This window comes from Sciurus carolinensis, unplaced genomic scaffold, assembly GCF_902686445.1.
Source record: "Sciurus carolinensis unplaced genomic scaffold, mSciCar1.2, whole genome shotgun sequence".
Lineage (NCBI taxonomy): Eukaryota > Metazoa > Chordata > Mammalia > Rodentia > Sciuridae > Sciurus > Sciurus carolinensis.
In genome coordinates, this window is record NW_025920303.1 from 35,001 (window position 1) to 55,544 (window position 20,544).

Below are 20,544 nucleotides of genomic sequence, written 5' to 3' on the forward strand. Positions count from 1 at the left end.
AACTGCAAAATTTCATTATGTTGTATTGTTATAATTGTTTTATTATTTTGTTATCAGTTGTTAACATGGGACAGAATGTATAAATTGAACTTTATCATCAATATATACATATAGGAAAAAACATAGTATATTTATAGTATTTAGTAATACCCCTGGTTTTAGGCACCCACTGGGAGTCCTGAAATCTATCCCCCTTGGATGATAAGGTGGACTCTGTGATAAAATATAAAATTGCAAAGGTTGTGTCAGAAATAAAATATTCATGTTGGATCATTTATTGTCTGAAATCACAATCCTGTTTAGTAACATTCTAATGGCATTTTTTACCTCTGTGTTCCTCACTGTGTAGATAACAGGATTTAACATGGGAGTGACAAGGGTGTAAAATACAGTTACTGCTTTATCCATGGGAAATGTAGCTACTGGTCGCATGTACATAAAAATACACGGCACAAAGAACAAGACAACAACTGTGATGTGTGAGCCACAGGTAGAGAGGGCCTTCTTCCTCCCTGCAGAGCTGTGAGTCCTCAAAGAGCACAGGATGACCACATAGGACACCAACAACATCACAAAGGTGATCATGGAGGTACACCTCCATTGGCAGCAACCAAGAGACCAAAGAGGAAAGTGTCCATGCAGGCAAGCTGTATCAGGGGGAAAATGTCACACATGAAGTGATCCAGTGTGTTGGGCCCACAGAACGGGAGCCAGAAAGTAATTAGAATCTGCACAAAAGAGTGGAGAAAATCCACTGCCCAGCACAGCCCCACCAGGAGGCAGCACATGCGGTGGCTCATCATGGTCACGTAGGGCAGAGGTCTACAGATGGCCACGTAGCGGTCATAGGCCATGACCACAAGAAGGACAATCTCTGAACCTCCTAAGAAATGTTCAAGAAAAAGCTGCAACATGTAGCCAATGAATGAGATAGCTTTGGTCTCAGAAAACAAATCAGCTAGAATTTTAGGAATTATGGAAGAGGAATAGCATGCATCTATCAAAGACAGGAGAGCCAGGAAGAAATACATGGGGAGTGCAAAGTCTGGCTGCAGAGGACAGTAACCACAATGAGCAGGTTTCCTGTGACCGTGACAATGTAGGTGACTAGTAACACCAGAAACAGAGTCTTCTGCATCTGAGGATTTTGTATCAGTCCCAGCAGGATAAATTCAGTAACATTCATTCCGTTTCTTTCTTTACAGTGTTGATGATGAATTCAGAGTTTGTGCATTAACCTGGAAAAACAATATTCTTATTAGCAAATGTTATGCTCAATATTCATTAGAGTTTTCAGTCAAGCCCCAAAACTCTTTAAGAATATGAGCTATGTTCTTCCACGTATGCTGGAAGAGAAGAAACAAACCACCTTTTCTATTTTATAAAAAGATCTTATAATAAGCCTTTGCAGGTGCTTAATTCAGCTGAAACCCCCTTTAACAACAGCTTTTGACAGATGGTCACTAGACCTTTGCTGGAAGACATCTAGGCATAAAGACTCTGCCTGATAATAAACCTGATTTCTTCTCAGCCAGTAGGAGATGTTAGAAAGCTTTTACAAAATCTATTGTTCTAATTCTACACACTTGAAACACCGATTAATCAGGCCCATTCTATTTAGAAACTCTTAAAGAAGTTACAGAGATACAAGGCTGTTTCTAACTCATTTACTTCTTCATTGCGAGAATTTGGTTCAATGTCTGACTCATAGAGGTATTCAATAAATATTGATCAAATGAACAAATAAGTTGAGGGACTCTTTACTTATTTCTTCATTTTTCTTTCTTTCCTGCTGACTCCAAACAGGAGTGCTCATGATCCTATACTTCTTTCAGGTTTCCAGATCTCCTCTCATCCTTCTCCACCTTGGGTGGCTGTGTTCCACATCCAGTTTCAACAGCGACCTTACTTCTGGCCAATGTGCAGGCCTAGCTAGATTAGGTAAAGGTGAGTGAAGGGAGGGAAGGGGGTCTGAGAGTAGGAAGGGGAGTAGAATGAATCAGACATTATTACCCCATGTACATATATAACTATATGACAGGTGAAATTCTGCATCACATATAACCAGAAGAATGAGAAATCATACTCCATTATATATGATGTATCAAAGTGCATTCTACTGTTGTAAAACTAATTAAAACAAATAATTTTTTTAAAAAAGCTAGGGGGAAAGGGAAGGACACCAGGTGATCTATTTACCTGGCTCCCTTCTATGATTTGAAGGATGGGTCACTTTAACTAAAACAGCAGCTCTTTCAGGCAGAGATCATGAGAGCTCCAGTTTGGGATTTCCATAGTCATCTTCACCTCACTCTCTTAGGCTTGGGTTGTGTTCATCATTGCCTATTATTACTAGCCCCTACTTATCCCTTGTTCATTTCTTTTAACTCTAGAAATTTTACTTGGTAAGTAATCTTGATTAAACTCTTTAATTTTCTCCTTTGAGTGTCCTATTTTGTTTTAAGGACTACAATGGATGCAAAAAAATTTGTGTTTTTTGTTTGCAAACAATTAAATGAGAAAGTGATTTTGCTTTCAGGCAAACGTGTTTCATTCAAGAGTCATTTATACTTCTTTTGTGGCGTAACTGAAAAATAAATTTACCTTTTGTCAGGAAAGACTTTGAAGTGCAACATTCAGTCTTTCTTGTGAAAGACAAAATGCCCATAATTTATCTGCACTCCAAAGTAGTCTTTAGGCTTATAGAGTCTAGGATTCTGTGGAATTTCTGTCTTTCACTGCCTGGAGTTATTTCACAAATTCTTTAGATTGTACAGAACTGCTAATGATGCAAACAATTCTTATTGAAATAATTACAAATGCTGCCTGATGGAAGTTCACATGATTTTCCTGAGTATTGCACATAAAGCATTTTCATTTATTTGTGAATTCATTACAAATCCCTGATTAAACAATATGTGATACATTGCACTTTTCTTTATGCTAATGATAATAATCTATAATTTCATCATGAATGAGCAAAATATGATCTTTGTCATATGTTTTATATTTTTATCAGAGTCATGATTTTGCTGCTTTTTAAAAAATTCTTTTGTCTTTAGGTATTAAAATTACTTATGAAAGCTGGAAGAATGTTTATAAATCCATATATTCTTATCCTGTGTATTTCACTATGGATTTTTCTGTTTTACTATATTTGAGATTTATTTTAATTTGAGTCAAATGGACACAAAATATGCTATTAAAGGACATTTTTGTGAACCTCCCAACTCTACCCCCCACCCCAGAGAGGCGTGTGTATGTGGAGGGGAAGGGCTGCCTCAGTGCAATATGGTTTCCAGTTTCCAGGTCTGTTTAATGATTCCTTCTTATGGTCATTCCATTTTTCTAAATTATTACTATGTGTCTCATAGAAATATAGCAGTGAAAAATATAAATATATTCTATTGTTGGGTGGGTTGAGACAGACAAAGGATGGCAAGTATAAAAAAGGAATGATAGAGTATGTCAGATTGTAACACCTGCTATCAGAAAAAGAAAGCACGATCAATGAAGCATGGAGTCTGAGAAGAGGAGCCATTTCCAGAGGAGGCTTCATGGAAAAGGAATACATAACCAGACTGGAAGGGCATAAGGAAAGAGCCAAGAAGGCATCTAGATGATGGCTCCCTACAGAAGCATCAGCAAGGGCAAATCCCCAAGAAGGGGTCAGGTTCAGTATCCGTGACCCAGGGGCCATAGGGATGGGGACTGAGGGCAGCTCTCCCAGGGCTTTGTAGGTTATTGTAAGGAGCATGGCTTTCAGTGACAAGCACAGCAGTGGGTGGTTTTGCCCCACATGATCTGACTTAGATGTCAATGGGACCTTGTGAAAACTGAATGAAGAATGCAGGGAGGCTAGTTAGGATGTCACTGTGATCCAGCTGAAAGGTGACTGGATTTGAACCAGGTTGGTAGTGGTGGAAAAGGTCATAATATGAAGGTAGATCAAGTAGAATTTGCTTGAAATGGGGTGCAAAAGGGGAAAAGAGTAAAATTTACTCCAGTTTTTGTCCATATCCTCTAAATTAAACAAGGCCATTTATTGAGAAATTCCATGTGCAGAAGCCACAACTCATAGAGCCAACATATCACCAGGGCTCACCAAGTGCCTGACACGTTCAATCCTTACCTCAACATTGAGCCAGATACCATTTTATCCTGATTTAAGATGTGAAATGAGTCTTAGAGACAAGAAGGAAGTTGTTCATGATTGCTTAATGGGCTGCAGTCCAACCTGACATTGAAATAAATAGTCAAGGTTATCGCGTCCCCTGCCCGCAGAGAAACACGAAACCGGATCGGGGCAAGTTCTTTATTTTCTGCTAGCAGTTACTTCTGGCTGGCCGCGGCGGCGAGCCGCTCTTGCAAGCGCCTTACATTACATACAACAACCAATCAGCTTATAGATCACGAGGGGAAAGCATGGACAGTAATGGAGCACAATAGTGTGGATATAGCAATCATGCAGTGTCCACGAGGACCCATGACCAATCACATTAACTTCCTCAAATAACACCACTTGTTGGCAGAGAGAATTAGTCTGCTGGAGGTACCTGGTTTTGTTCTCAGCACTTCCTTGGCACCTTGCCAGGCACCATCTTGGCCACGCTGAAGGGCTGGGGGTCTGCAGTACCCTGACAGCTCCCCCTTTTTTATTTATTAAAAGAATGTTGGCTCGGGATCGTGTCTGTCTTAGGTGGAGTGGTCAACCATCATCCTTACCCATCATCGGATAACTGCAGAGCATGCTACAGCTCCTGTCTTAGGTCAGTACGTGGTTACCTCCTTCTTTACCCATCATTGACTACCGATCCAGCATGCTCAGCCAGACTTGAGGAGAGCTGCCAGCCTCTAAGGCCATCATGGCTTGATGGCAAATGATGCGATCTCTGGCATGAACTTGGCATATACGCATGATAAAGCGTGTGAGGAAGATAATTGCAATGATCATTAACACACACAATGCTCCCATTTCTGCCCATTGCTTTACAAAACTGAAGGAAGAAGATAATCAATTTTGTATTTTAGATATAGGGGCTACATTAACTCTAGTAGAATTAAGGCTAACAATTTGTGATCTAAGAATGACAGTAAGATTATCAAATTTATAAGACCAATTGGCACGTAGCTGAGTAGATATGATTTTAGACAAATTTGCTGCATAACTAAGATTATGATAAGCTACAGGTGTAATGCACAGTCCCGGCAGATGATAAATACACCCCACGCTTAACAGTTCTTGTAAAAGGTCCATTTGTTCTTGAAGTAAGTCCACACGCTGGTTCACCAAAAGTAGTCCTGCTTTTAGGTGTTGATCCACTGTTTGTTGAGTAGACAGAGCAGTAGCTGTCTGCTGGACCGCTTCATTAAGCTTAGTTGCTGACTGTACTGATGTCGTCAAGGCTACAGCTGCTGCGGCGGCTGCTGCTGCTGATGCAACTATGGTGGTAATGACTGCTACGGTGATTCCAAAGTCCCTCTTATTTCTGGAAAGCAATACTGGCAATTCATCATCTGTAACAGAAACTGGCATAGGCAGAAAAGTAGGAATTCGCATGACGACTGCTCGGGAGAAATTGGTAGCATTCCAACATTGAGAAAGGTAGCATCTAGATTGAGAGCAATTAAGGTTTGTGCTATTAGTGTTAGTTAGTAAAAACATAAAAGGAGGGAACACACAGACTGGGGTGGACAAGAATGAAAGATTTTGAGTACAATTAGTAGTAGTCCTGGCTCCACTCTTGTCAATTCCAGTCCACTTCCTAGAAGTCCATTCGCATTGTCTGAAAGAACCTCCTTTAAGAGCAAAAAAGGGTTGTAAGTTAGTATATCCTGAAGTCGAGGTAAATAGCAACCAATTATCAAAAGGATTAGTGCGCCTTCCGCCAAATTTGCCATCATAATCATGAAAGTCATCAGTGGTACGCTGAGAAGTAAAATTTGGTGTGAAGAAAAATCCATGTTGAACTGGAGCTGCTTGCTCAGCATCTTGACAACCTGTCCAGGTAGGAAGTGTGGAAAATTTTGGTTTACATGGAGGAAAAAGTCTAGGAGTTTTAAATCCATTAGTGGGAAGTGGTAATCTGTGAGGTATAAGTCCTGTAATCAAGGTGGCTGCCCCTTCCCTATATTTCATTGATGTGGTTATTTGTGTACCATTATCAAAGTGAACACCAAGCGAACTGAAGCCTTGGGGTAGATCATCAGGAGAATCCCTGGATGTAAAGAAACCCTGTACCTGCTTTTGGAGAACAATACAAGGGTTAAAGTCATTACTACTAATAGCATTATCCTCAGGTATATCAAAGCACAAGGTTCCAGGAAGGGAGAAAGTGGAAAAATTATATAGATGAGTATCTGGATCAAAAGACGTGGTGGGTAATCCTGTAGCCACATTGGTGGTGAACAATGGAGGAAGTAAAAAGGAAGTATTAGTTAACGGTAAAGGATATGGCCAGGCTTTAACTATCGCCCATAATTCTCGTGTCTTCACCAGTGTCAACATCATCATTAGCAGGGCGCTTATCAGCACGATGTTCTTCATCGTTACTTTGATGCACCAGTCTGGTCAACCTTTCAGGTATCCAAATTGGTGTTTGCTGATCCTGTGGGAAGACACAAACAGACCCTCGGACCCACTGAAGAACTGGATCTGGACCTTTGCATGTACCTGTGAGAATATCTTTCCACTTTACCCACATTTGAGTACTTGAGGGATTAGCATGTCTCTCTGCAGCCGTGCTTCCATTTTTGTCCACATTTAAAACATTTAAAATAAAGAGTACTAAATTTAGTTTGTCTTTAGGTGCTCTAAAGTCAGCACCTATTCCCCCTTTTTGTTTTATTAAACAATTTTTTAATGTTAAATGAGTGCGTTCCACTATTCCTTGTCCTTGAGGATTATAAGGAATTCCTGTGATAAGTTGTATACCAAAATTTTTTGTGAATAGAAGAAAACTTTTGGATGTGTAAGCTGGCCCATTATCAGTTTTGATGATTTTTGGAATGCCCCAGGCTGCAAATGCTTGTAAACAATGTTGTATAACATCTTTAACCTTTTCACCAGTGTGAGCTGAGGCCATAATTACTCCTGAAGCGGTGTCTACTGAAACATGTACATACTTTACAGTACCGAATTCAGGAATATGAGTTACATCCATTTGCCAAATATGATTAGGTAACAGTCCTCTGGGATTTACTCCAACAGACTGTACTGGCAATAGGGTGGCACAATGTTGACATGTTTTAACAATTTGTCTAGCAACATCTTTAGAAATATTAAACTTTTTTCTAAGAGTAGTAGAATTAACATGAAATTGTGAATGAAACATCTTAGCTTGTTCAAATAGTGTAAAAGCAAAGATGGTTTTTGTGGCTTTATCAGCCTTAGCATTTGCTTTGGCAAGTGGTCCTGGTAGGCCAGAATGAGCTCTAATATGTCCTACATAAAAGGGGTATTTGCGGTCTAAAATTAGGGCACGCAAGGTTCGAAAGTAAGGAGCAACTGTGGATCCATCGGGAATATAAGGCACAGTTTCTAAACAAGGTATTGATTGTACTATATAATAACTGTCAGATAACAGATTAAAAGGTTGATCTTTCATGATATTAAAAGCTAAGACTACTGCAGCAAGCTCCACTACTTGGGCAGACGAGGAAGGGAGAATGATGGTTTCAGTTTTATCTCCAACTATTACTGCTCCCACTCCATTTTTAGATCCATCAGTAAATATTGTTTGACAATGATGCAAAGGCTGCGTCTTTGTAATTTTTGGAAATATAATTGGAGTATTTTTACAAAACTGTATCCATGGATGTTTAGGATAATGATTATCAAATGTTGCTGTGGTTGAGCAATATAAAATAGCCCAATCATCATCATGCTGAATCAACCACTGTATTTGTAGTTTAGTATAAGGAATAATAATGACCTTAGGGTGACTTCCAAATATGGTAATACAGGCTTCTAACCCTTTGTATATCAACTGAGTTATTGCCTTAGGAAATGTTTGTAACTGTTTTGTGGGCGATGCTGGGAGATTGATACTCTGTAAAGGTCCTCCTTGCCATAGAATTCCATATGGGCTATGTTGTTCTGGGATAATAATCAACATTAGAGGTTGGGATGGATCATATCTTTCTGTATAATCTGATTGCAATCTCTGTTCTACCAACGTGAGAACCTTTTGTGCTTCCGAAGTAAGGACTCTCAGAGAATGGAGATTAGGGTCTCCTTTAAGTATATTAAATAGAGGTTTTAGCTCTCCTGTGGTAATCTTTAAATATGGCCTAATCCAATTTATATCTCCAAGGAGTTTTTGAAAATCATTTAGATTTTTAAGCTTATCAGTTCTAATGGTTAATTTTAAAGGTTTTACCATAGTAGCTGTAAGCTTAGTACCTAGATATTCTTGAGTTTCTCCCATTTGTAGCTTTTCTGGAGAAATGTTTAAGCCATACTGTTGTAGAGTGGAAATTAAAAATTGTAAAGCCTTTTCCAAGAATTGTCTGTTTTTGTGGTAGATAAGGATATCATCCATATAATGATAAATCAACAAATCTGGAAAATTGTCTCTTGTAGGTTTTAAGGCTTTATTTACATATGTTTGGCATAACGTGGGACTATTAGTCATGCCTTGAGGCAACACAGTCCACTCAAATCTTTGGTCAGGCTGTGCATGATTGAGAGAAGGTAAGGTAAAAGCAAACCACCAACAATCCCTTCTATGTAATGGGCTTGAGAAAAAACAATCTTTTAAATCTAAAATGACAGTGGGCCAATTTTTAGGTAAAGCTGTAACTAAAGGCAATCCCCGTTGTATAGGACCCATAGGGAACATCTGTGCATTAATGGCTCTTAAATCATGTAATAGTCTCCACTTTCCAGACTTTTTCTTAATGACAAAGATAGGAGTATTCCAGGGAGAAGTGGAAGGTTGTAAATGTCCTGCCTGTACTTGTTTTTGTACTAATTTATGAGCCGCTTCTAACTTTACTGTAGTAAGGGGCCACTGTTGAATCCATTGTGGCTCATCATTTTTTTAAACTATTGGAATTGGTGTAATAACAGTGGCCCCTATATAAAACCCAGCCCTCTGAAATCATTTTTTGGAGGAGGTAAGGGCAAGGGTTGTAATGATCCCTGTTGTTCTCGACCTAACCCTTGATTTTTTGTATATTGCATCTTTTTCATCATATGTGTCACAGGTTTAGAATTAATATTTGTTGTTAATTTAGCATTCATTTGAGTTAAGACATCCCTCCCCCATAAGGAAATAGGTATTTTACAGATATATGGTTGAAAAATTCCTGAATGGCCCTCATTATCCCTCCAGGACAGCGAAGCAGCACTCTGGTTAGGTGATTGAGCCACACCCAAACCTTGTAAGTTTTGATTAGCTGTAACTACAGGCCAACCTTTTGGCCAAACTGCTTCACTTATTATACTTTTATCAGCTCCTGTGTCCAGTAATCCTATAAAAGGTTTATGTCCCACTATTAACTGCATTATGGGCCTATCTTGGAGGTCCATAGTAAAATTAGCCCAGGGTCCTCCTGTAGACCCAAATCCGTTATTTCCCCTTATTGTCTTCTTACTAGGCCACAAGGAATGTTGACTAGGTAAAATTAACATTTGTGCTATCCTATCTCCTGGAGAAATGACTGTAATTCCTTTGGGTGAAGAAACCATAGCCCTAACTTGTCCTTGAAAATCAGGGTCAATTACTCCTGGGTGGACTATAAGACCTCTTAAGGTAGAAGAACTTCTGCCTAGAAGCAATCCTACTGAATTTGCCGGAATATTTCCTTCCCAATCTGTGTCTACCATTTGTACACCCATATCAGGGGTTAATACGAGTCTGGAGGTGGCACAGATGTCCAATCCTGCACTTTCTGAGGTGGCTCTTCTTTTTTGAGCTTCATTCCCTTCTCGGTTGGAGGATACCACTGTCGTGGCACTTGTTGAATCACCCCGTATATTTGTTGTGGGCCCCGGGGCGGGTCCCTCACCCCGTTTTTTTGTAACTTGGGGTTAGTTGGCAAAAGATTCCCTTCATTGTCCCTAACAGAATAACATTTACTAAGCCAATGATTTCCTCTTTTACACCGAGGACATAACTTAGGCCCCTTTTCTTGGCCATTGTTCCTGGAAGGGCAACATGCTCTCAAATGTCCCATTTGTCCACATGTGAAGCAGGAACCAGGAGATCCTCCTTTTTTACTCCCTCCTCTTTGTGCTAATGCTGTGGCAAGAACAGAGGTTTGTCTGTCGAGTGTAGCAATAAATGCAGCACTATTTCCAGAGGCCTCATTAATGTCTTTGCAGACTCTTAAATAAGTAGTCAAGTCTTTATTTCTCCATGGCCTGATGGCATCTTTGCACCATTTATTGGCTTGTTCATAGGCTAACTGTTTTATCAATGGCATTGCTTGATCAGCATCTCCAAAAATTCTAGAAGCTGTTTGAATTAATCTATCAACAAAGTCTGCATAGGGCTCATTACTTTCTTGGGTAACTTTTGACAATTGTCCTTGTAAATCTCCTGACCCTTGTAGGGTTTTTTATGCTTTAATAGCAGCCACAGCAATTTGAGCATACACTGTAGGATGATAATTAATCTGTGCCTGGACTTCCTCATAAGGCCCTGTTCCCATCAACATGTCTCTGTCTACCTGTGCATTCCCTGAAGTTGTATTGCGCCTTGTAGTGTCCATTGAAATTTCCTGCCAAGCTGTTTTCCACATAAGATACTGTCCCCCTGACAAGGTTGCTCTAGCTAAATTAGTCCAATTCAAAGGTAGCATATTTAAAGACATCATGGTCTCTACCAGTGAGACTGTAAAAGCCGATTGAGGCCCATAAGTGCTCACTGCTTCTTTTAGCTGTTTAACCATTTTAAAATCTAATAGCTGATGAAACCTTTGATTTTGGGCATCCTCAAATACTGGATATGTAGCATTCTGTAAGGAGGCCCACCCTCTATGTCTGCTATAGTTTTTCTTTTCCTTAAACTCCATAGGTGGTGCACTGGGAGCAATAGGTGTACTAAGCCGTTTAGACGCTAGATGGCGCTCAGGTTGCACGCTTAACTTTCCCATAGCTTCTTCAAGCTCCTCCCCAGTAAGTTCTTCTTCAGAACTTTCTCTTTCCGTATAATTTTTTTTTTGAAGTCTGAGAACATGATCGTTCCTCTTTAATTTCTTCTAAGATCTGACTTCCTTCTTCTAAAGGCCCCTTTAAATCCCTAAAAGGGTTTTTTGATTTACCTTGCTGCATCAAACAAGATTTAACAAGTGACCATATTGTCAGAGTTCCCATTGGCAAAGGCTCGCGTCTCTCCGCGTCGCGCAAATCCTCTCCTAGCTGTTCCCACTGAGGAAGATTTAATAATCCCTCGTCTAAAAACCACGGAGAGACTTTCTCTATAGTATCTAGAAACTTGAAGGCCGTGTTTGCCTTCAATGGTGTTCCGCGATTTTTTAAAAGTTTTCTAAGAGGCCGCTGCATTCTAACCTTAGACAGATCCGTTCCCATGACTACGAGGTAGTTTACTAGTTTAAACACACAAACAAAAGACAGGCGCACGCACGCACACACGCTCACTCACGCACGCACACACATACACTGTTTGGTACCACTATATAAATTTGTATCTGGCCACTTCACTCGTCCCTCCTATGGGGATCCTTTTGTGATGAATCGTCCCTCCCACGGGGATCCTCTTGTGATGAATCGTCCCTCCCACAGGGATCCTTTTGTTATGACTCGTCCCTCCTATGGGGATCCTCTTTTTATGACTCGTCCCTCCTACGGGGATCCTTTTGTGATGAATTGTCGCAGCTCCGCGAACCTCGAGACGTCTCACCTTTTGAACTCTCAGACTAATTTTTTTTGATTTGAGAACTTATGTGAACTTACCCTTATATTTTTTCTCGTTCCCGGGTTTCGGCACCATTTATCGCATTCCCTGCCCGCAGAGAAACACGAAACCGGATCGGGGCAAGTTCTTTATTTTCTGCTAGCAGTTACTTCTGGCTGGCCGCGGCGGCGAGCCGCTCTTGCAAGCGCCTTACATTACATACAACAACCAATCAGCTTATAGATCACGAGGGGAAAGCATGGACAGTAATGGAGCACAATAGTGTGGATATAGCAATCATGCAGTGTCCACGAGGACCCATGACCAATCACATTAACTTCCTCAAATAACACCACTTGTTGGCAGAGAGAATTAGTCTGCTGGAGGTACCTGGTTTTGTTCTCAGCACTTCCTTGGCACCTTGCCAGGCGCCATCTTGGCCACGCCGAAGGGCTGGGGGTCTGCAGTACCCCGACACAAGGTAACTCTGTGCAATGTGTTTAACCACTCAGATCCTTAAATATTTTCTGTAAAGTGAAGCTGATTGGAGTGACCATAATGAAATGGAGACCGGTTCACTAATTGGCACAAAGTAGGTATAATGTATGCAGCTGCCAACATCAGTTATTTTAATTTGTGTTGGAAATTTTAGAAGCATAGGATGTGACAACTTACTGTGAAAATGGATGACCTGTGGCCATGAGATGGTAAATTACAGTGTTCTTTCTATGAGGTACATCTACTTATGCTACCCCAAAGCAGTGACTTTTCTCAAAGAATAACACACTTGTTTATCATTATTCTGCATGGCTTTCCACCACCTGACGTGGATCATTTTTTTTCTTATTATTCAAAATGACTATTTAGAAGCTATTTAATACACACACACACACACACACACACTCATTCACACAAATACAATCAGACTTCTTAGTTAATTTTGACATTAGGCAATAGAAACAGTATTTGTGTCACATGATTACATTTCTAACGTGAGTGTCGAATATAATTTTCTGGCATAAACATATTTACTTTCAAAGGTTAAGCCCATTTTTCCTACTTACTGCTCAGCAAACTCCCTCCACAGCAAAAAAAAATCAAAAACAAACAAACAAATAAAAACAATCTATACTTCTTCACCGCTGCTCTCCATCTACTTGAAATATCTCTAGGGTCTTTGTTGTTGTTTTTTTTTTAATGCAAAAAAAGTAAAACAGTGAAATTAGGGAATAGTGTTCTTGCTGCCTAATCTTGAAAGATCTATCTGTTTCCCATCTCTTGAAAGGTAAAAGAACTATTTCTTAGGTAAAGAGATTAAAAATTTGGAAACAGTGAGGCTACAATCATCTTCTGTGATTAATCAAGTAAAACTGTCTGAACTCTGGGGGAAAAAGAAGTCCATGGATTTGGCTGCTTTCAAAAGTGATGCCAGAAGCAACATCCTCATCAACTGTGATGTTTTCACTAACCTCCTCACACACAGCAACACACAGTGAACAATCAAGAGCAGCTTTCCAAGCAACATCTCTTATTATGAAACAAACTACACATTATGTCAAGAAGGAAAAACTCTAATCATTCAATATGTGCAAACACTATATTGTTTCAATGAGCTTTTTTTTAAGTCATTCTCCTTTGACTTCAGGAATTAAAAAGAATTTCTTCAAACATTTTTCCTTAATAGAAATACAATCATTCCTATATTATTAAAATTTGTACTATTTTGAAAAAAAAAGACTCAATTATATAAAATTACACATTGCAAAACCTAGGAAATAAATATATCAAAACAGCCCTGCTACCTTATGGTTTACTGTAAAATTAAGAGACATTTTAATCTTTCTTTGTATTTACCTGTATTTAATATTCTTCTGTAATACTATATATTATTCCTGTTTTAGAAAGGATGATTTTAAAGAAATTTAGTACACTTCTGAATGCTCCAATAGTTCTTTCTCATCTTCTCCCTACCTCACCCCCATTTTTGTAATCTCAGAAATATTGCACTTTCTGAGAATTTTAAGGACTAAGGAAATTTGCCTACTTTCCTCATAAGTTATGTGAATAATTTGGAGAACTATAAAATTCTGTGTGAAGGCTAAGCATTATCACTGTTTCTGGTAATCAAAAAATAATATTCTTGACTTCTTCATGTGTGCTAGCACTGTGCAAAGCACTTAACATAAATCATTTTATTTAATATGCTCTTAAAAGAGCTATTTGTGGCAGGATGTTTACTCCTTCTGTTTTACAGATAGGAAAATAGACCTGGAGAGAGCAAGCCTGTGCTCAGGGCTTATAGTTATTGAGGAGCAGATCTGACGGTAGAGTTCAAAAGTCTGCCTGGCCTCAAGCCCTCACTTTGACTTGGCTCCACAATACCTCCCATGAAATCACTTACCTGAATAGCATTATCCTTCTTTAACATCGCCCTTCACATCAACTTTAAGAAGACTGTTTTCCAGTCTAATTAATGGAATCATTAAAAACTAATTTTAAAAACCCCTGGGAATTTGAAATACATCAACTTCTCAGATTCTTTAAGACTGTCTCATGTATACTGTCAGGAGAATTTAGAATTACCAATGTAGAATTATTTATTTACTCATTTTTCTTGGTAAAATAATAGCACATTAATTAACTGTCCTAAATTCATTATTAAAAGAAATTTTATGCAGATCTTACATTATTTTTTAGATCACTTTTATATCAGCTACAAAAACCCCTGTGATATGAGTACATTATTTCAGTTCGATGGAAAAGCTGAGGCTTAGAATGATTTATTTACTCAGGATCCTGCAACTAGTGAATCACTGACATGTGCTTTAATTTCTGCTTTTTCATTTGCACTATGTTTCCTGCCTGATTTAAGACCTATTTAAAATCCAAAATCTCTGGAAATTTCCAGACTTTTCTTCATCTTCAGCAAAGTAATAACACCAGGTTTCATATCATATGGTAACAAGAGTTTTATGAGAGTTCAAGTCCATAGAGGTCAAAATATGACCTATAAATGAATAATAAAAGAGTATTGAGGCCAGAATATGACCTATAAGTAAATAAATATTTAAATATTGGACATTGAGATTTGAATGGGTTTTTGGGGAATACATAATTGATTATTTTCATTTTTCATGCAAAGAAACCAAGATCCAGGAAGGAAAGAACAATCCCCATGTTGGGCCTTAAGATCGTGGTACAGTAGAACTTCAATTGTGGTGTCTTGGTCCCCATGATTGGTGATCACCTCAGCATAACACATAACCTCAAGACGTGAGGACTGACCATGCTGCTGCCACACCCCAGCATTCAGCATGCCTGCCTAGTGCCTGAGGACCATCTACTCAGTGACCCCTGACTTAAGGAACACCACCCTCCAACACCAGTGGCCATGTTATGCACACATGTCCCACAAGGTCTCAAACTAGCCCATCAGTGAATCCCACTAACAAAGATGCATAACTGCCTCTACAAACACCTAAAATTTATGCCATTAAGCACTTACTGAGACTACAGATGTTGATTAATACTGAAAAATCAGATTATAATACTGCACTCACACAAGGCCAAAGCAGGACACTATTCCACCAGTGCCCATGACCCATAGACAAGAATGCTACTCCATAAAATTGGGAATCTTCTTATTGCACTAGATGCACAAATATCAATGTAGAGACACAAGAAATATTACACAGCAAGGAAACATGACACCTCTAGAGGAAAATAATTCTCAAGTAACAGGTACCAAAATAAGGGAATTATAAAATTCCTGAAAAGGAATTAAAAATTATTTAAATGATATAAGAGGAGAGCTGGTCAACTCAATGAAGCAAGGAAAGCAATTAATGAGCCACATGAGAAAATTTTTAAAAACAGGCATAATTAGAAAGAACTAAACAGAAATCTTGAAAATGAAGAACTCAATGAATGAAATAAAAATGCAATTGAGAACTTCAATAATAGACTACACTGTAGAAACATGAAAAACAGAAAAATATCTCTGATGCAAAATCAAAGAAGATTCCTAGGTAGAAATATGAGAATGTTTCCAGGTCCTAGTGAAATTCAAGAAGAAACTGAGACTGAAACATGCTAAAGAATAAACAACAAAAAATTAAGGAAGCAGTTCTTTTTTTACTCAAAATATAAAGCTACTTCTCACTTATAGCCTCTTCAGATAAGAAAATATGCTAAAATTAGGAAACATCAATTCCTGGAGAGATCAAGTCCAGAGCTGTGTGGGGAATATGTAATCAAATATGAAAACAAAGCTGAGACTCTAAAACACTTGGTTGAAATCACAGAACAATTTAAAATTGTTTTTTATCATTTTTAATAGACACAAGACTTTAAGGCTATTGGAGACATGCATTACAGTCTTGGTCTAAATAAAAAGACTTGTAAGAGTCTATGAGTTGGTGTTCCACAGCCTCTGTACTGGGATCCTATGAAAAAGAAAAGCATAGTTCAATGATATTTGTCTAGTATAATATACTCCAATACTTGCAGGAAATTCACCAAAAAAAATTACAAGGTTTATCCCAGTTTAGACCAAAATGAACTATTGAAATGCAAAAAGACTTTGAACCTCCAAATTTCTATGAGAAGAAGCAGACTGAGAAAACTACTAACCTACAGACACATGTTATGCCTTATGGGGAAACAATGGAGAGCTCAGAGGACATGCTCATAAGCCCAAGGGGAAAACCCAGAGTCATAGAAAATCACTCCCAGAAGGAAGACTGGTGATAATCAAGGAATGTTAACATACACCTAAGTGGTTTCAAAATTGCTGTAGAACAGTCACCCCTGTGTGCATGCTGCTTCCTCTTCCTTCTCAACATAAGTATCTACTGGGGTTATCCCATGGCTGCCACACTATTCTACATTGGTGTTGTGGGGAACTCATTGGTAAGTACAGCAGAAAGATCAGTGGAGCAGAGGGAAGGGGCAGGGGAAGGGAGGGAAAGAGGAAGTACTGGAGACTAAGTAGAGCAAATTATATTCCACACTTTTATAAATATGTCAAAATGAACCCCAATGTTATGTATAACTAGAAAGAACCAATACAAAATGAAAATTAAAAAACAATACAGCTTCTACTTGACTCACCTTTAGACCTCTGAGCCACCAGAAGGAAAGTTCCATCACTCTGAAGTTAGCATGCTCAAGAGAGCATGTGAAAATCACTTAAAAAAGAGAGAGATACCCAAGGAGAGTAACAGTTATTTGAGCCCCGCACTGTTCAAGATACACCTGTAAGAACCTTTTAAATAACCAGCACCTACCAATTTCTGACTGAAACTCCTGAAATATCTGTAGACAGAAGTGCCCAGCTGAGCCGCTCACAAATTCCTGACCCATAGAAACCATCTGATAGAGTAACATGGTGAGTGTAGGACACGAAATGTTGGGGTGATTTATACACAGCAATAGTATCTGAAATTTTACACTAATGTAGGTACTATAGTATTGTATCAAAAATACACAAACTAAATGAACAAAACAGAAAAACTAAGAATGAGAAGAATTGATTTATAGACTTTTATGTACAGAAAGGTAGCATTTCAGGGCAGTGGGAAACTGTCTACTCAATAAACATGCTGGGAGAATTAATGTCTTTTATAAGAAAGCAAAGTGTATTTCCATCTCATATTGTATTAGAAAATTCAAATGTTATAAGGACTAAATTTGGAAAGCAAAATTCTAAATTTTTAGACAAAGTTAACATTATATACAATCCATGGCAAGGAAAAACTTCAAGAACTAGAGATGAGAGCTTTCTTCTGAGTCCAGCTTCGTCAACTCTGTACCATGCACAGCTCTGATCCTAGAACTCAACTGTGTTCACACCTGTATCCAGGTGCCAGATTCTCCAATTCCAATAATTACAAAGTTTTTCATTCTCTATTGAATTCCTTTCTCATGAAAATAACCAGAGTACTTTTTTATTTGATCCATTAAATAAGAAATGAAATTTCACACTGGTTTTTTACTCAATATGTGTTGAATAACTAGAGGTGTTAATATTGCTAAGTACCTTAAGTAACTCCATTACAAGTTGAGAAAAGGATGAAGAAAGAAATGCCAATTTTTCATCATCTACGTTATATGTTGACTTTTCAACAAGGTCTAACATGTAATGTTAGGGCATTTTTTAAAAATGGTCTTTGTAACACAATGTGAGATCTCCAAACGCACTACAGAGAAAAGACATGGAAACATCTTTGTTTTACCATTCAAGTCAACAAGAACATAAAATTTATAGAGAGTCAGAAGGGAATTCATTGTGTAAAATGTAACTATCTGTTCCCAAAACACTTAACATTTATGTGTTAAAGCATAAATAAGTGCACCCAAAGAGTTGGATTTAATGTAGGCAGGTCTGGCAGTTCCACTGTGGTTTAAGAAATTTAAATAGGCTCTTATTCAAAGAACCCAGTTGATCTGTAAATACACAATGATGTTGAACAGAATCTCTAAAAGCAGGTCAGAAGGTACAAATTCAACCATTTGCTGCCTGAGAATCTTACCTCTGCACAGTAAAAAGTTAATTAAGTTAATTTCTCTTGAGTTTCTCCTATGCTTTGAAGAGTTGGCATGAAATGTGCAATCCATCCACATGACCAAGAACTGTGTTTACTGTTAGATTGACAGAATTTCATTGTTGTTGCTTTAAGTGTTGGGGATTGAACTTAGGACCTCATGCTTTCTGGAGAAGCTCTGTGCCACTGAGTTATATCCCCAGCCTTTAGACTAACAGTTCAGTAATCAGAAGGACATTTAAAATGTCCTTCTCTTGAATCAAGAACAAGTTCTATTGGGTCACATTTTTTGTGTGCAAGGAGGCATTATAACCCACACCCAAGAACAGATTTTCAGCCTTCCCATCAAAAAAGAAATGACTTAGTGAGGTAATGAATGTTAATTAACTTGCATGAAATTTTATGATATATACATAGATGTAAACACCATATTATATACCATAAACATATACAATTATCATATGTCAATTAAAAATAAACTTTCAAGTTCAAAAAGAGGAAAGAAAATTAAAAGAACTTGAAATAAAAAGATAATATTGTCCACCAAATGACCTTGATGGGCATAACATATTCCACTTAAAGATTAATTTGTATGACTGATTCAGTGTAAATAGGTTAAATTACCAAAAGAGAATGGTCATAAAAATGGAATCATGGAAAGTGAAAGTATTCTTTGCTTCTGAGAAAGAAGGAAGGTCAGGTTCTGCAGGAGGGATACAGGCCTTTCCCAGTTACTGTCACTTGTTTATTCCAAAGTTTTCTCATGGCGTTTTTCATTTCTGCATTCTGCAGGGTGTAGATTAAGAGGTTCAACATGGGAGTTATGAAAGTTAAAACCACAGTCATGGATTTATCGATGGGAAATGTGGAATTGGGCCTTGCATACAGGAAGATACAGGGGACAAAGAACAAAATGACCACAGTGATGTGGGACGCACAGGTGTAGAAAGCTTTGCGTTTCCCCTCCAAACCATGGGTCTTTAGGGAGTGTAATATGACCCCATAAGAAACTAGGAGAATTAAGAAGGTTGCATTGCAAATTGCCCCTCCATTAGCTATCATGGAAAGACCAATGAGGTAGGTATTGGTGCAAGCCAGGTTCAGTAAGGGATACATATCACACACGAAATTGTCAATGACATTGGGGCCACAGAAAGGCAGCTGATAAATAAAGAGAAACTGAACTAAGGAGTGGAGAAAACCTCCAATCCAGGCTACCAACAGCATGAGAACACACACTCGCTGATTCATGATGGTCAAGTAATGAAGAGGTTTGCAGATGGCCACATATCGATCACAGGCCATCACCACCAGGAGAATAACTTCAGTACCAGCAAATAAATGATCTATGAAAACTTGAACCATACAGGCCTGGAAGGAAATGGTCTTTTTCTCATAAAGCAAGTCTATAATCATTTTGGGAGCAATGGCAGTAGAATAGACAGTGTCTATAAAAGATAAATAAGTGAGAAAAAAGTACATGGGGCAGCCCAGGGACTAGCTGGCTATGATGGTCACCATGATGAGCAGGTTGCCAGTTATAGTCACAATGTAGATGAGCAGGAATGTGACAAACAGAACTTGTTGCCCATCAGGATTCTGAATCAGGCCCAGAAGAATAAATTCAGTCACATTGTTCCTATTTTCCATGTGTTCTTCTGAAGATGGTAAACTCAAGTTGAAGAGCCTACAAAGAAGAGGACCAATAATGAATTTGGGATGATCCCAAGTTCTACATCAAAAATGGAAATTTTCAGAGCATGTAGTATATGCTGGTAGAAATGAAACCCACTATTCTGGGCAATCACCATGCACTAATAAAAAAGGAGACTTATAAAAATAGAAATGAGATGCCTTCCTCAACAGTATTTCCTCCCCATGGTCTCACATAGAGGAACTCATTAGAAAAGGAGCTTTCTGAATTTCTTCCCACAATCATTGTATTTATTTTCATAAGTTTCTTCCTTCAACATCAAAAATGAGACTTCAAGATTCTAGATGACAGAGATATGTTAGGGAATATGTCTGCAACACTGTCTCCTGAATAGTCATAAAGTCACTTTCTCCAGAACATCTCTCAAGAAGACTGCATGTGTAGCATTATATATTTCTTTATCTTCCAAGATCTACAGTGA

General features: G+C 38.4%; 2 pseudogenes; both read right to left on the reverse strand.

Annotated features, from left to right (window-relative positions):
* Positions 1-270: 270 nt before the first annotated feature.
* LOC124975540 (olfactory receptor 4C12-like) lies at positions 271-1,186 on the reverse strand (annotated as a pseudogene).
* A 17,919-nt stretch (positions 1,187-19,105) lies between these two features.
* LOC124975550 (olfactory receptor 4A15-like) lies at positions 19,106-20,059 on the reverse strand (annotated as a pseudogene).
* Between the last annotated feature and the right edge of the window lie 485 nt (positions 20,060-20,544).